An 11,756-nucleotide genomic window follows, 5' to 3' on the forward strand; every position below is an offset into this window, starting at 1 on the left:
AGGAGATGAGGCCGACCATGGTAGTATCGTCGGCGTACTTAACAATTGTGTTTGTGAGGTGGGTCGGTGAGCAGTCGGAGGTGTAGAGGGTCAGAAACAAGGGGCTCAGCACCCATCCTTGAGGGGAGCCAGTGCTCAGTGTTAGGGCGGGAGAGACGTGGTTGCAGAGTTTCACGGACTGTGGGTGTTTTAAGAGGAAGTCCATTATCTAATGGCAGATGGAGGAAGAGAGTCCTTGGTGAGAGAGTTTCTCCACCAGGATTTCCGTGATAACGGTATTGAAGGCTGAGCTGAAGTCCAGAAAGAGCATTCCGACGTAGCTCCCCCCATGGTCCAGGTGGCTCAGCGTGGTGTGAAGAGCGGTGTTTGCGGCATCGTGAGTGGAGCGGTTTGCCCTGTAGGCAAACTGATGTGGGTCCAGTGTGGGTGGCAGGGACACATTGTACACATTAAATTGAGGTTCTGTGTCGTTTCTGTCTCCATTGGTTAGAATTATTACATGGATGCAGTCTGTTTTATATTTACCGTATTTTCCGCAATATAAGGCGCACTGGGTTATAGGGCGCACCCCCAAAAAACAGTTTTTGGTCCTATATTTTCCATACATAAGGCGCACCGGATTATAAGGCGCTACAATGGGAACGTCGACAAAACAGTCAGATAGTTCAGTCAAACTTATTACCCACTTAACATTCTGAAAGCTTGCAAAGAAGCAAATACGTGTCTCAGACATGTACGGAAACAGTGTCTGTACAATGTCACCAAACAAACATTTCTTAGTTTCCATTTTATTTTTTGCTGGCAACAGTGTGGACAGCAAAGTAAGAATTTTATTGTGTAGGGAAACAGGGTTCTTTACTGTGCATATGACTATGAACACTTTGAATTGAATTTACACAGAAACATCAAGATCTTTCTAAAACAAGATACCGGGGAAATTTAAAGCCGCATAGCTCACCTAAGTTCTCTTGCAGCCATCACGTTCTTTAATGATACGTAACCATGGTCTTCTTACAACCGTTAGTGTAGTAAATCTAGGAGAGTAAAATATTTACAAATACAGAATGGTAAAATAATGTTTTCTCTATGCCGTAGTGCAACCCAACGTGCGATTCTTTTTCGGACAATTGCAAGCTTTGTTTCGCCCCTTTAGCCAATGCGAGCCTGTAAATGATAAAAAGGATCCGCCCCCTTTACCTCCGAATAACTTAAGCCAACAGTGACCGATTCAAATGATGATTGACACATTGGTCAGGAAAATGAAAAGCCGGTATATAAATCCCAGCATACACCGCGGACGACTTCGCCTTCGGGGGAAAATCGAGTCGGCGGCTGCTTGCATTAGTTGCAGGACTTTGCGACTTAATATTGATCCATATATAAGGCGCATTGTATTGTAAGGCGCATGGTCAGCTTTTGAAAAAAATAAAGGCTTTTGGGTGTGCCTTATAGTGCAGAAAATACGGTACACATTTTGTCATTTATCAGTTTCAGTATTATGTCGTATATTTTAAATTTGTCTTATGTCCCACAGATGTCAGTGAAGAATTCCTGCCTCCTGTCCGGCAGGAACCAGAGTTTCCTGACATTAAAAAGGAGGAGGAGGATGTGGAGCTTGTTTGTGGTAAAGAGGAGGGACTTTTCATAGAGTTGCCAGTGACTGAGACCTGTTTAACTCCTGGAAATCAGGTAAAAGATGAAGAAAACTGGCAGGAGCCTCCAAGCAGCAGCTCCCATCATCACGTAAAAATTGATGACGAGGACACGTTCGACTCTGCACACACTGATGGCGACGAACAGTCAGAAGGTGATAAAACATGTTCTCAGTGTGGGAAAACGTTCTCATCCAAGTATTGTCTGAAGTTGCATATGAGAACCCACACGGGGGAGAAGCCTTTTTCCTGCTCAACTTGCGGTCAAAAATTCAGCCATAAAGATAGCTTAAGAAGACACACAAGAATCCACACTGGCGAGAAGCCTTTTTCCTGTTCAATTTGTGGTCAGACATTCAGGCACAAAGAGGCCTTGACAATCCACTCAAGAATCCACACTGGCGAGAAGCCTTTTTCCTGTTCAATTTGTGGTCAGACATTCAGGTACAAAGAGGCCTTGACAATCCACACAAGAGTCCATACTAATGAGAAACCCTTTTCCTGCTCAATCTGTGGTCAGAAATTCTCGCACAAAGGGGCCTTAAATATCCACACAGGAGTCCACACTGGCGAGAAGCCTTTTTCCTGCTCAATTTGTGGTCAGCAATTCAGGCTCAAAGAAACTTTAAAAATCCACAACAGAATCCACACTGGTGAGAAGCCCTTTTCCTGCTCAATCTGTGGTAAAAACTTCAGTAAGAAAGCAAACCTAAACGCACACACAAGAACCCACTCTCGTGAGAAGCCTTTTTCCTGTTCAATTTGTGGTCAGAAATTCAGGCAGAAATCGACCTTAAAAATCCACACAGGAGTCCACACTGGCGAGAAACTTTTTTCCTGCTCAATTTGCGGACAAAGATTCAGCGATAAGAAGGTCTTAAAAGTCCACACCAGAATCCACACTGGTGAGAAGCCTTTTTCCTGCTCAATCTGTGGGCAACATTTCAGACAGAAGGCAAACGTAAAGTCACACGCAAGAACCCACACTGGTGATAAAACTTTTTCCTGCTCAATCTGTGGTGAACTCTTCAGACACAAGGCAAACCTAAACTCACACGCAAGAACCCACACTGGTGATAAACCTTTTTCCTGTTCAATTTGTGGCCAGAGATTTAAGCACAAAGGAAACATAAAAAGACACTCAAGAATCCATACTAATGAGAAGCCCTTTTCCTGCTCAGTTTGCGGTCAAAGATTCCGTCAGAAGCAGATCCTCGAAAAGCATACAAGAACCCACACTGGCTAGAAACCTTTTTCCTGCCCAATCTGTGGTCAGAAATTCAGGCACAAAGGGGCCTTAAAAATCACACAGGAGTCCACACTGCAGAGAAACCCTTTTCCTGCTCATTCTGCGGTTTAAAATTCTCAAGTCAAGCCAGAGCTCAGGATCACACGTGTGCCGGGTAAAATAGCATCCGTCACTCCGTTTGATTCGGTTTCATTTCTTGCATTTACTAAAAAGAAATCGGCCAACGAATGAATGAAAACTTTTTGTGTTTACGTGTCTGTATAGAATATATATACACACAGCTACACGCACAGTGGTACCCCTTCATACAAGCTTACTTTGTTCCAGGTTTTTTCCCAAATTGATTGTGAAGAAGCGAATTTCGAACATATGAAATAATTGAAAATGAATTCATCAGTTTTGGTCTCCAGAAAGCATCCAAGTTAAATAGCCATGAAACATCTCATAAATACATTTGAACTGTCATTAAACATACAAAATGCAGTAGCGAGATAAATGACCTGACATTCTGGGGAAAATCCAGTGCAACAGTTACAGTAGAAAAACCAGCACTGCGTGTTATTAACGAGTCTAAATTGCTCAAGTTTCAGGGTCTCATCAAATACCATACGGCTAGTTTTAATTCAAGTTTTTCAACAAAAAGAGGCCTTAAATTCACAGCAAATGTTTGAAATGCAAGACAGGGCTCATAACTTGAGAGATTGGAGAATTTAAAATACAGAGAACTCGAACAACGCGTGAAGGGTTTTGTGTATGTGTACGTAGCGTGAAATTTTACAACGGAAACGATGCAAAAATATTTAAGAGTGTAAACTGTCTTGGTTTCTCACGACTGACAAATGCCTTCATAAGTGACAATATTTTAAGTAATAGCTAAAGGTCCGTTTTATATCCTAGCCATAGGTTCTCATGAAAAAGACATATATGGCTTGCAAGCTGCAAGTTCCTGAACCCATGTTTAAGTTGTCTCCATTTTTAAATCATTGCTCGCAGAGTGCTCCGGGAGATGTGTTAATGTTGCAAAATCTTTCTGTATTCTATTCCTGCTTTTCCTCAACACTATCCTGGACCTACCCGGTGTGCACTTTGGTCTTCATAACGTTGTCTGTTCTCCAGTGTCTCCTTTCACCAACCTATGAGCCCACCACAGAGCTAATGGATTAAAACTGACATGCTTAATGACACTAAGGTTCACTTTGATAGTCTTTTACGTGGACATTGGATCATTCAGAAGTCATCAGGGAACTTCTCATGTTTGTTGGCTAAACTGAGAGAACAGAGGGATAATATAATTCAATAGCTTACTTTTCACGTGTTTTTGTTGTAAATATAACACAAAATGGGGGAACAAAATTTGGTTCCACTTCCCGATTTTGTCTTACATTTAAGCACTGATTGAAATAATATTTTACTGTATCTAATTTACATTTATTATTTTTCAATTTCTCTTGTTTTTATGTTTGCCTTTTTATCCTGACATTTTATTTCTTATTTTTCTCCTGTAAGTCTTTACCACGCGTGTCCCTTGGAGTGCCACTTCTAATCACTTTGTAAACAATGTTCTCCGTATTTTCATCAATGCCAAGAAATACATTTCTAATTGTCAATTGAAGTTATATGGTATTTTATACGCTGTTTTATTCCACTTATGTTTAAAATACATGTCCTAAGTTTGATCTCAGCCTTGAGTGCAACTTTTTAGGATATTGTAAAAACGCCTGTGCTCAGGAATCTTATCTTTGGTTTCAGTCTGTGCAGATATTAATGATTTATCACCCTGCCTGGGGGCTTTGAATGTGTGTGTTGTGCCCCATTTTGTCCAGAGGGTAATGACAGATCACCCTTCTCCCAAGCTTCAAAGGACTATTGGGAAATTTGCGTCGACGACCGCGGACGAATCAGCCAACGACTTGGTCATGGGGCGTGAACATTTCATCGCCATGTGTCAATTAAGTGGGCAACCCCGGAAGCCCCCCTCTTCTCCTGCACACGTTTATAAAATTGGTACATGCAGAGACCTGATATGTTTAACTCTTTGATTTGGCTAAATACATTAATATGTGGACTATACTCGTCTCAATAGCTTCTCCGGCGTCTGGAAATGCTCCAACTTTAAAGGATTACACAAGACATGGGAAGTATCTTCAGAGTCAGATTTCAGTATCATAAATGTTAAAATCTTACAGGATGCATGAATACATGTTATTATTTGTTGAGTTGACAAAATTAAGATGACCTTCACCAAGATTTATTTTAAATCGAATGTGGTATTAAGGTTATGTTACTGATTACATTTCAAACTACTGTAGTACATTTACATGAGTCAATATTTAACTCTTTCAATTCTGGTAATAACATGTATCATCCGGGGCGGCAGTAGCTCAGGAGTTAAAGCGCTTGTCTTGGGATCAAGGGATCCCAGTTCAAATCCCGGCTTGTCCGTGTTACATGTCGAAGTGGCCTTGGGTAATACACCCCGATAGCCCCAATAAGCAGGTTAGCGTCTTACATGGCTGCAATTCAAGGCCGCTATTGGGAAATGTGAAGCAAACTGTAAAGCACTTTGGGAAGTCATTGATTGCAAAGCGCTACATAAATGCTGATAATTTCATTTTCATTTCATCAAAAGATTAATTAAAATCGCGTTTTAAAATTTAAGATAACTGCTCTTTTTGCAATTGTAGATGAGTGAAATCATTTTCATCCACCAATAATATGAAAGATGTATAACCTTTTTTTTCAGATTTTTGTCAGTGAATATGTTTTCAGTGTCATCTGTTCAAATTGATGAACACTCCCAAATGTCTCTAACATATACAATAACTATCCGGATTGCAACCGAAAATTATTTTGGTTTGTTTTCAAATCAAATCATCAAAGCGGCGCTGCCACGAGCGGCTGCCTTTTCCAGCAGCTGCCCTATTGTTTTATTGTCTGCTCCTATCTTCGGTGTTTTTTCTTCCCGTTTTGACAACTACACTATGGATTACTTCTATCCTATGGACATGGGTTTTAACGCACAAGAATTGCATGTATTTCAACTCCTTGCCCTGAGGAATTCTCGTGCCGGCGTGATGAAGGGGACTATCCTGAGGAAAAGCCGGAGCTAGTGGAGCGGCTAGCGGCGTTATAAGTCTTCTTTACCATCCGTAATCATGGTAAATGCAAACTCACGACCAAATAAGATCATCGAGTGCTTTTTGAAAACATCGAAGTGTACAGGGAGCGCAGTTGCTGTGTTTTGTGGAAAAGTGGCTCACGTTTAGCATTCCGGACGCTAACGTGTAGCCACCCGGAGCAATCCGGGTTCAACGCAGCTAAACAGACACACGAAAGCCGGGGGAATTGGAGAGGAGGCGGACTTCCTAACACGAAGTGGTGTATCCCTGGATTTTCACAAAGAAAAGTTTTTAATGTGCCGCAGGGATGTCGAATTTTTGGACTGGCGTGACGTCATCCACTTCGCTACAAGCACCCATCGGGCATCATGTTCATCTGTTAATAAACAACGGGGTAGACTGCTGGAAGTGTGAATTTCCCTACGGGGATGAATAAAGTATCTATCTATCTAAATATACTCAAAATAAATATGAAATCGGATGTCCCAAATTAAATCATTTTGAATAGGGTTATGCTGCTGTTATAACCTTTATTATTTCAATATGAGGTGAACTTTGACCTCATTTCAACTTTTACATGGATTACACGAAGAAAAACACTCGTATTGACCAGTTATGACCGCTTGGGGGGGGGGGAGAGAGAGAGGGGGATATGAGAAAGCATTTCGAATGGAGCCGGCTCATCAACTCCTTTCGTTCGCCAACAACACAGCAGAGTGGAGCTGTGAGATGGTATGATATAGGGGGCGATAGAGCACCAAAGAGAGGGATAACATCCAAGAAGAAGAGGAACTACACGTCACCGCCTCCGTTATCTGCGGCTCATTGACGTTTAGCTCCAGTCGTGTGACGAATCTAACTGCTTTTAATTTCCTAAAGGTTAAAAAGTGGCTAAAATGTGCGAGAGATGGAAAGGAAATTTGAAAGAGGAGCTTCAAGATGACAACGAGCGAGAAGATCGACGGCTAAACCAAGTTAGCATTAACAAGGAACTACGAGTTGTGTTGAACAGAGCAGGTCGGTCATTTTTATTTGGATCACATTTTTATATGACTAATGTTAGCCTCTGACCGTTTGATTGTCATCACTCTTGGCCAAGTGCAAGCTTTTTTACGGTTATCAGCCCATGACAACCCGTGAAGGCCTGTTTAAGGAAACTGAATCAAATCGGCCCAAAGTAAAATGATAAAGTAAGGACTGTCAACTGGTCGTCTCCAAATGGCCACTTTTGGAAATGCCTGGAAAAGGGGTGGGCAAACTTTCTGACTCGAGGGCCACAATGACGCAAGTTGAAGCTTGACCAACATCGGCTGGGTCACATGGGCGATAGTGTCTGATGTTGCAAGAACCGAAACACTCAATGAACCCAGGTTACATCACTGATGACGTGTCCCAGTTGCATCCAGGAGATGTTTCTTTCAAGCAAGGTCAATATTTCTTTCATTTTTAATTCTGTTATACGTTAATCACGGTGTTTCATATGCCATAAAAGAACCCTGGCATGATGCCAGTGTTTCGTTGGTGCTCGCCAGGCTCTCAAACTTGTAATTTGTTTTTGTCCTCATACGCTTGTTCGCTCCGTAGAACAGGGGGGAGGCTGCCGCAGCAGCACGTTTAGATCAGGAACGGTTCAACAAAGACTGCAATATGGAGGTTTACGGATCCCTTAACTGCACCGGTTGGACAACTGGTTACAGTCTTTGGCCTGTTCTTGGGTCGTTGCAAAGTTGGCACCAGTCCATTCATTAATGTTGTCTGCCCAGTCCTTTTTCGGTCTTCCTCTCCTCCAGGCCCCTCAGACTTATAATATTGTACGGAGAACAAAAGGGAATTTGGTTAAAAAGGCAGGCAAAGCAGAAAAATTATCCTTATATGGATTAATTTTACTTACCCTAAAATTCAGACTATAGGGCGCACCTGTCTATAAGGCGCTCCCAGTACATTGAAATATTTGAGATATTTACAAAGAAAGAGTGCACACAAAATGAGTTTTCATAATATAAGGTACCTTAACCCCTTGACATTCCGCTGGTGAACGGCAAGATATTTAATAAACAAATGCGTGTCTGTATGATGTCACCTGTCACTGAAATACGTCATGACGCATATTAGTGGAAAGCTTCAACTCTTGAGATTCAAAATTTTCAGGAGTTATGGAAGAGTAAAAATCAGCGTGTGTAGTGCAGGCAATGGAACACTCTAAACTACAAAAAAGATGTGATGTACCTGAATAGAATAGAATCTAGCATAGCGCTAGTTAGCTCTAGCAATACAGACTCCATACTCGTGGTTAAAGGCTCATTAATCACCTGTGAGCTGGCTTGCACTAGTGTACCCTGTCATGGGAGCCGTAAACAGAACTATACATTTTTAGAAAGAGTGAGAGCACCTTACCAGTGAGGATGAAGGCCGTCTCTCCTAAGCAGGTCAGGTCGGACCCAGACAGCAGGCCAGTTATCCACAGACCTAAAGCCCTACTGACAACAAAAACTTGCCAGCCACCGGTTGAGCGAGACTCGTCTGTTAAACATCTCATCATTGCCTCTTGCAGGCAAGTGGCCAGAGACAATTACTCGATGCCGACTCGTCTTTCTGGCGCGATTACAGGTCCTAGCAATATTTTGCTTTGTAATCTCAGATTGCCTCATTTTAGTATCATTAGAGCCTACGTGAATGACTATATCGGTGTAGCTAGCCCTGTCCTGGTGTCTAGGTTTGCGTGTCAGATCCCTCAAATTAGCCTCAATGTCGGGTACTCTGGCCCCAGAAATACACATAAACGTAGCTGGGTTGCTAAGCTTTATGTTACAGGTGATGGAGTCATCTATATCTAGGGTGCGGGAGCCAGTAGACCGGGGTGGAGTGGGACTCGCTGGGGGCTGAACTTACTATGAGTCTGGATTGGCTCATTGGAGTTAGCAACCCGTTAAGGGCTAATCCTGACCACACTAGCAATTTTGCTACAACCCACGCTAGCAGTGATGTCCGTGGCGCTTACCATTTTCCTTTTAAAATGCTTTAGTTGCAGACACGTCCCTCTGCAACCTTCCTACGGAGGCGGGAGCAACCTTTACAACAACCCATACTCGCTTGTGAGTCGTCAGAAGCCGAGCAGCGTCTTAGTGTCTTAGCAGCCGGGGGGAGAGTTTGCTCTTTCACCGGCTACCGGCAGCAGCGCGACGATGAACAATTGCGCGCGGCACAAACCTTACGCCAATCGTCCGAGATATTTACCTGAAACTTTTCAGCTGTTCAAGATGAAAAATCTCTGCCCAGAATTCTGATATAGCAGGAATCTGACGTGTCTCCCTCTTACCCTTTACTGCTTGGGTGCCCCCTGGCGGCCACCAAAAAAATGCATAAATTGGCTGCATAAGTTGCAATGTTCAAAGTTTGGGATTGGAATCAGTCCTTCAAAGATATTTGATTTTGTGATACACATTTTATTTGAGGTTCTGTCTCGTTTCTGTTTCCATTGGTTAGAAATATTACGTAAATATAGTTTATATTATATATTTATACATTTTGTCATTCAGCAGTTTCGGTATTATGTCGTATATTCTAAATGATACGAAACCTATGTGTGTCTTGTGCCCCACAGATGTCAGTGAAGAATTCCTGCCTCCTGTCCAAAAGAAACCAAAGTTTCCTGACATTAAAAAGGAGGAGGAGGAGGATGTGGAGCCTGTTTGTGTTAAAGAGGAACTACTTTTCACAGATATGCCGGTGACTGAGACCTGTTTAACTCCTGGGAGTCAGGTAAAACATGAAGAAAACTGGCAGGAGCCTCCAAGCAGCAGCTCCCGTCAACACGTGAAAACTGATGATGACGACATGTCCGACTCTGCACACACTGATGACGAGGAACAGTCAGAGGGTGATAAAACATGTTCTGAGTGTGGGAAAACGTTTCCATTCAAGTATTGTTTGAAGTTGCATATGATCGTTCACACTGGTGAGAAACCTTTCTCCTGCTCAGTGTGCGGTCAAAACTTCAGCCGGAAAGCTAGTTTGAGAAACCACGCTACAATCCACACGGATGAGAAACCATTTTCCTGCTTAGTTTGCGGTCAGAAATTCAGCCTGAAGGCACATTTAACGTCACACTCAAGAACTCACACTGGTGAGAAGCCTTTCTCCTGCTCATTTTGTGGTAAATCATTCACCAAGAAATCAAACCTAAATAATCACACAAGAACCCACACTGGTGAGAAGCCTTTTTCCTGCAAAGTTTGTGGTAAAAAATTCAGCTACAAAGTAAGTTTGAAAAACCACGTGATAACCCACACTGGCGAGAAGCCTTTCTCCTGTTCAATCTGTGGTCTACAATTCACCCATAAATCAAATCTAAACAAACACACAAGAACCCACACTGGTGAGAAACCTTTTTCCTGCTCTATTTGTGGTAAATCATTCAGCCAGAAAGAAATTTTAAAAACACACACAAGAACCCACACTGGGGAGAAACCTTTCTCCTGCTCGTTTTGTGGTAAATCATTCAGCCGGAAAGATCACTTTAAAACACACACAAGAACCCACACTGGCGAGAAGCCCTATTCATGCAAAGTTTGTGGTCAAAAATTCAGCCACAAACTAAGTTTGAAAAACCACTCTACAACCCACACTGGCGAGAAGCCTTTCTCCTGTTCAATCTGTGGTCTACAATTTGCCCATAAATCAAATCTAAATAATCATACAAGAACCCACTCTGGTGAGAAGCCTTTTTCCTGCAATGTTTGTGGTCAAACATTCAGGTACAAAGTGAGTTTGAAAAACCACTCTACAACCCACACTGGCGAGAAGCCTTTCTCCTGTTCAATCTGTGGTCTACAATTCACCTATGAATCAAAACTAAATAATCACACAAGAACCCACACTGGTGAGAAGCCTTTTTCCTGCTCAGTTTGTGGTCAAAAATTCAGCTACAAAGTGAGTTTGAAAAACCATGCTACAACCCACACTGGTGAGAAGCCTTTCTCCTGCTCATTTTGTGGTAAATCATTCACCAAGAAATCAAACCTAAATAATCACACAAGAACCCACACTGGTGAGAAGCCTTTTTCCTGCAAAGTTTGTGGTCAAAAATTCAGCTACAAAGTAAGTTTGAAAAACCACGCGATGACCCACACTGGCGAGAAGCCTTTCTCCTGTTCAATCTGTGGTCTACAATTCACCCATAAATCAAATCTAAACAAACACACAAGAACCCACACTGGTGAGAAGCCTTTTTCCTGCTCCATTTGTGGTAAATCATTTAGCCGGAAAGAAATTTTAACAATACACACAAGAACCCACACTGGGGAGAAACCCTTCTCCTGCTCGTTTTGTGGTAAATCATTCAGCCGAAAAGATCACTTTAAAACACACATAAGAACCCACACTGACGAGAAACCTTTTTCTTGCTCAGCTTCAATCTAAGATTCTAATGTCAAGCCAAAGCTCAGGATCACACGTGTGCTGGAGAAAATGGCATCCGTCACTCTATTTGATATATAATTTTTAATGTACAGATTTGTGTGCTCTTCATGTCATATCAATTCAATAACATATCTCTCTATATGCACACACATACATACACACAATGTGTGTCCGTTTTTCCGCTGTAGATGAAACCAAAAATGTTAATTTTTTTTGATACAACATGACTTGTCTCACATTGTGTTGATTCTTCCAACGGGTTTTCTGTTTTTTAGCTTTACGTTTGAAGCCTCAAAGGTGGCAAAATGTCAAAAACGG

At 42.1% G+C, this 11,756-nt stretch overlaps 2 pseudogenes across 2 annotated transcripts in view; both read left to right on the forward strand.

Annotated features, from left to right (window-relative positions):
• Nucleotides 1–4,916, forward strand: part of LOC148376879 (uncharacterized) — a 44,094-nt pseudogene extending 39,178 nt beyond the window's left edge. Inside the window, exon 5 of the transcript XR_015852730.1 lies at nt 1,535–4,916. The product of XR_015852730.1 is annotated as an uncharacterized LOC148376879 (transcript). The remainder of the gene's footprint in view (nt 1–1,534) is intronic.
• Nucleotides 4,917–6,812: 1,896 nt separating this feature from the next.
• LOC148376883 (uncharacterized) lies at nt 6,813–11,272 on the forward strand (annotated as a pseudogene). The gene is made up of 2 exons (XR_015852480.1): nt 6,813–7,037; nt 9,622–11,272. The product of XR_015852480.1 is annotated as an uncharacterized LOC148376883 (transcript).
• Nucleotides 11,273–11,756: the final 484 nt, after the last annotated feature.

Source organism: Urocampus carinirostris, chromosome 1 (genome assembly GCF_059441175.1).
Source record: "Urocampus carinirostris isolate Australia breed hairy pipefish chromosome 1, RoL_Ucar_1.0, whole genome shotgun sequence".
NCBI classification, from domain to species: domain Eukaryota; kingdom Metazoa; phylum Chordata; class Actinopteri; order Syngnathiformes; family Syngnathidae; genus Urocampus; species Urocampus carinirostris.